Source organism: Alligator sinensis, unplaced genomic scaffold (assembly GCF_000455745.1).
Source record: "Alligator sinensis unplaced genomic scaffold, ASM45574v1 scaffold458_1, whole genome shotgun sequence".
In the NCBI taxonomy this organism is placed as follows: domain Eukaryota; kingdom Metazoa; phylum Chordata; order Crocodylia; family Alligatoridae; genus Alligator; species Alligator sinensis.
This window is the reverse complement of record NW_005841944.1, coordinates 558,929-564,491: the sequence shown is the minus strand read 5'-3', so window position 1 is coordinate 564,491 and position 5,563 is coordinate 558,929.

Here is a 5,563-nt window from a genome sequence, read left to right as displayed (position 1 = left end):
CCCCTAATACCACGCCCCAAGCCTCGCTGATGGGATAGACGTTGTTCTGTCACAAATCAACTTGCCCGTTCTCCCGGGCCTCCTCTGTACTCTAGCCCACTCTGGGCTCTCTCGAATAGTGTTGTCCCGCTCAGGGACTCTTATCCCCTCTGGGAACTCGTATCGAGCCCTACGATCTTTTAGGCTCACCGTGCTGCTAACCTCCCCAATCCGGGCGCACCTTGCCGCTATCCCCTCTTGCCGGGGACCACCGCCGCACCTTGCCCTTCTCCTGGGCTTTGTGCTGCTAACCCCTGTTGTCGGGGCCCACCACAGCACCCTGCCCGTGTCTGACGTCTATTGCAGCACTAGCCTACTACCCAGGCTTGCTACGCCCGTCTCGGGCTCCTCAACAGTCTCCCCCTTCTCAGGGACCTTACATGCCTGCGCCGAGCTTCTCAATAATATCACCCCCTCTCTGGGGATCGCTGTGCCCACGCTGGGCTCCTTAATAATAGCGCCCCCTCTCTGGGGCGGCTGTGCCCGCGCTGGGGCTTCTCAATAATAGCGCCCCCTCTCTGGGGCTGGCCGTGCCCGCACTGGGGCTTCTCCAGGCTGCCCTTCTCTGGGGCTGGGGTCTACGTACCCTGCACACAACCCGGGGTCTTTGTTCCCCCGCCCGCAACCCACTGGTTGCGCAAGCTGCAACTTCACTGGCGCTGTGCCTTCCCTGGCGCTAGGGAACCCCACACTCTCTGGGGTCCCTATGAGGCCTCCTCCAACCCCTACAGCCTCACCCAAGCCTCCGGTGTAATATCAAGGCCTGAACACAAACTCGAGCCTCCTGGCTATAACTTAAACATAAAGCCTCCTGGCTAAACCATGGTGCCCAAACCTCTCAGAGCTGCCATCCTTCTCTCAGCTAGAGCAGTTCCTGCATTGCTCGCCTCCTAGCTCCAGGAGCTCCTACCCCTCTGGCTGCTGGCAGGGAACTCCCAGCCTGGCCTCAGCCCTGGGCTTTATAAGGGCCAAGCCCTGCCTCCTACAGGCAGCTGGCTCTCCTTAGTTGCCCCGGCAACCCGCAGCTGTGCTCGTTAAGTCCTGCCAGGGTTCTCTCTCCCTGGCAGTTTCTACTCCCTAGGAGCAGGCACTGAGGTGCCCTGCGGCAATTACCTTTATGATGTGTGTTAATGGAGTTTGTTAGATTGGAAGAAGCTACTGGACTTGATTTTAATTGTGAATAGCATCTGGGACAAAAAGAGATGAAAAAAACAAAAAAACCTGCCCCAGAATTGAAACATTCATTCTTGTTTAGCTGAAGAGCTACATGTATTCTGGAATTTATTTCATTTTAATCAGGACACTGTCCAATTATAAAGGACCTCTTGCCAGTTTAGAAATTTAGGATTGCTCAGGAACTCACTTCACAGCTATGGGTTCAAAGCTCCTCTGGGGAAAAACACAGACAACACACTTCCCCTTCCTCCCCCACATCTGTTTTTCAGCCATCCTACTTCTCCCACCATCTGTTCTTCCTGGAGGTGACTTTCAGAGATTATTAGTGTGGTCCTAACTGATGTGACTTAAAAGTCGGGGTATAGCAGCCACAAGGGAGTTCATTAGTGCCCCAACAATGACACCTTTAGTTAGGAAAGCTACAAAGAAGTCATTGTGTAAGGGAAGCTTCTGGATTATCACAAAATAGAAGAGTATTTTCATCATACTTACAATATTCTTAGCCCTAAAAAACCCAATCAACATTGCAGTTGATAATAAGCAGTGTAAAGTGCAGAGGAAAAAAAAGATATGCACATCCACCCAACTTTGAGCTTATTCTCAGGAGTTTAGCTATCAGTAATGCTAAGAAATACAGTAGCTCTTAGCTGGAATATTTAATCCTACACATAGACTTATTTTTTTTAGCTCTGGAATCACAGACTTGTTTCACACAGTTAAAGTGTGAATAGTAGAGCTACTCACACAAAAAGGACAGAGGATAAAGAGAAACAAAAGGTTTCCAAGTCTTGACTTGTAATGCACAGAGAAAAGAGCTTACAAGTATACACCTGTGTATTCAAACTAGACCTTTAATAATCCTGGTTATATTTAAGTACCAGAGATAAGGGAAGTTTTGAAGTACGAAGTCTTGGTATGCATACCTACACAACTAGAATTCATAATGATTTTCCAGTTTGCAACATGCTTCAAAATGCAGTACGTTTTGTTTTTTTTTTGCTTTGCCACACAAAATTGAGGGCTTTCCTTGTAACTGAACACTGTACTTTGGGGGCCAGATCCTCAGCTGGTTTGATTCAGCTGCCTTCTTAAAGCAGCTGAGAATCTGGCACTGAGCATTTTAAGTAATTACAAACAGGTGGGTCTGACAAAATCAATATAAAATACTGCACATTTTGGAAGGTCTTGTCTACCTCAGTGTACCATTAATAGTCATGAAAGTTATACATACTCACTTATCAGCCCCTTGTGCAGATTCATAAAGAAAATACATCTGCTTTATGTTCTGATTTACTAAACTAATCTGGTTGTTTATTTTACTGCAGATCAAGATAATTATGGCTTCCAATTAAAACACGTTTGTATTTATTAAGTGTTAATATAAAACTGTTTTTCTTGGAAAGAAAAACAAGTGCTGTGTCAAGATGTTGGCTGCTTTTGGAACACAAAAATTACCTTAATTTCAAGCAATAAGTGAACTTTAATAATGGTTCCCTAAATGAGGCTTCATTTTCTCATAAAAAGAAATATCCTTACTATACTTTTTTATAGATTGTTCCAAAACAAAAAAAGCTTCTTGGTTTACACTGTAAAATATATTTTATGGTACCTTTAGTTCAGTTAAGGAAAATAATTTGGATTTTATTTAACTGTATCAACATGGATCTGGACCTGATAACAGGCACATAAAACAATGGGCATGGATCAGGACTAAAGCAGTCATTTTCTCAGCTTTGTATTCATAACATATAATTGCAAGGAACAGAGAACTGTTGACAGGAGTGTGAGGGTTGGTTATTAAGCCCGAATGCCACAAGCAGAAATAAACCAGGGCTTAGTATGAAAAAGAAGAAACAGCCTAGACCAACTTAGACAGATTCACTACATTTTTTGGAAAACTTGCATTTGTAAGTCACAACAGCCTTCAGGAAACTTTCAACTTCCACAGCCAACAATTATACAGCAGATCACTCACTGACCATGGCAATATCACATGGTCATATTTTTAAACAGGCTCTCTTGAGTAATTTTTTCCAAAGTATTAGGTACAAAGAGGCTTCCTGCACAATGCAGGGCTTCAGCTTCCTCTCCTGAAGCACCCGATACCTGCCACAGTGTCAGCTGCCCACCTACCTGAGGCACAATTACACTAATAGGGCAGTGGGGTAAATGAGACCCAGTGGACATTAGCCCTGGTCTTCTCCTGGAGCCAGAACTGCCCAGGGTACCATGCAGCTCTAACCAGCCACAGACTCAGTAAGCCTAAGTAAGCAGACTCTTCAGAAAATGGCCATCAGACTTTGATATCAGGCATTCTCTCCTCTGCCTTCACCTTGATTCATCACTCATATAAACTTAACCCTATCCATCTCTCACCCAGGCAAGTAACCATTTCAGCATCCTGGGCATAGATGCAGAAAGCAGGAGGGAGAGGGGGTGGGCAGAGCTGCTGTGGTCACAATACAGGCTCCTCACATCTCAGGCCCCAGGACTGGTGCCCCATTTACCCTGTTCTCACCCTCTCTACCTTTAAATATGATTTACTATTGAAATATACCCTTACTACTTATCCTTTTCCCCCGCCAAATAACTTCAAGAAAACAAATCACAGAATCACCTGGATGTTTGTATAGCAGTCTGTTGTTCATTCCACTTAACTATTGTAGCACTCTCCCCAGACTTTTTATAATCAAAATAGGCACGCTCCAGAAAAAGGACTGTCCCATAGTTGTTTGTACATTGGCTGGTATAATGGGGCCCTGTTCTCATTTGGTCTCTGTGATTTACCATAATACAAATAATAAACAATATTTATTTAAGCAGCAGTGTAGTATAGAGTGCTTTCAGGGCTTGAAGTGGGAAAACCCTTGATTTGGAAACACCCTACCCCAGGTCTGGCAAACATCCATCAGGCATGTAAATAATGCAATATTTATACTTGCTACTAGAAGTTATATATTTTGTAAAAAGGTCCAGGAATGTTACACACCTGATGCAACACTTCAATGTATATAGGTAATGAATCAGCATTACTTAGTCTTTATTTTCATTAAAAGAATATTCTACTCCTGGTTCCTTCCTGCAGTGCTCTATAGCAATGATAAGCATGCTGTAATTCACTATGCCTTTATACACCAGTGAAACTGAAGCGTAATTACATATTCAATATTTGGGTTTGTGATTTTTTTAAAATATGAAATCTGGTCAACACAAAAACCTATTTTAACATAACTTAAAGTATGATTTTATACCAACTTAATTTCATCAGTGCAGTGCAGTCTCTCTTACATTAGTTTAAACTGGGTTTATCAGTTTACCTGCATTTGTTAACATATAGCCGTTATCACCAGTTTTAAACCAATAAAAGACAGCAACCTGCAAAAACCAAGCAAAACAAAAGTTAGACCAAAACAAAGTATATGCAGAGAAGCCCATGCTCGGTGACAACCTAATGCAGTTTCTTTGCTAATAATTTGTCAGTCGTGGAGGAAGATGAGGAACCCAAAAAACCTGGTAGGACCAGAGAAGCAGTTATTATTTATTATTATGATTATTAGTGATGCTTGCTGCAGGTCTGCCTGGGGTCTAACCAGCACTGGGACCCATTGTGCAAGGCCCTGCACCAACGCAGCAGCAAACAGCAACCAATCAGTCCCTGCTTTGTCTAACCAAACCAAGGAAAATACCATATTGTGTGTCATACTTTATACCATTATAAAGTTACAAACCCAACAGGAGCCCCCAAGAGGTGGAGGCAGGAAGTACTTAATTCATTTAGGGAAGCTCCAGACCCCACTTTCTGTAACACAGGCAGGGAAGATCCTGGCAGCTGCTCATGGCACTCTGCTACTTCTCTTCTCTTCCAGCTTATCTGCCAATACCCACCCAGCTGAGACAACAGGAAGTGGGAATGAGGCATTTTACCCACATACTGCTAATCTCCTTAGTCTCATGTAGGCTGCTATACCTGGAGACCAAAGAGACAAGGGGTAGAGTGTCTCTCCTCTATAGCCTGCTCTCGTCTCCCTCTGGGGCTCTAGGTCTTCCTAGGAGATGGGCTGCAATGCCAGGAAAAAAAGCCTCCTGACAGCTGGGAAGCCTGACAGGCCACCAACCCCATCTGGTCTGAGCAAGGCCCCTGGGAGCACAGCTGAGTATGGGGAAGAGATGGCCTTGTAGGGAAGGATGGTCCAGCTCTGGCACAGGTGCCGATCAGGACCTCTACCACTACAAATGAGTTATTCAGAATGAATGAAAGTATCGCCTCTACCACCCTGACTGATTTTGCTTTTTAGACCAACACGGCTACAACTTTTATCAGAAACTCTGGGCTTCTATCCCGTCTGTA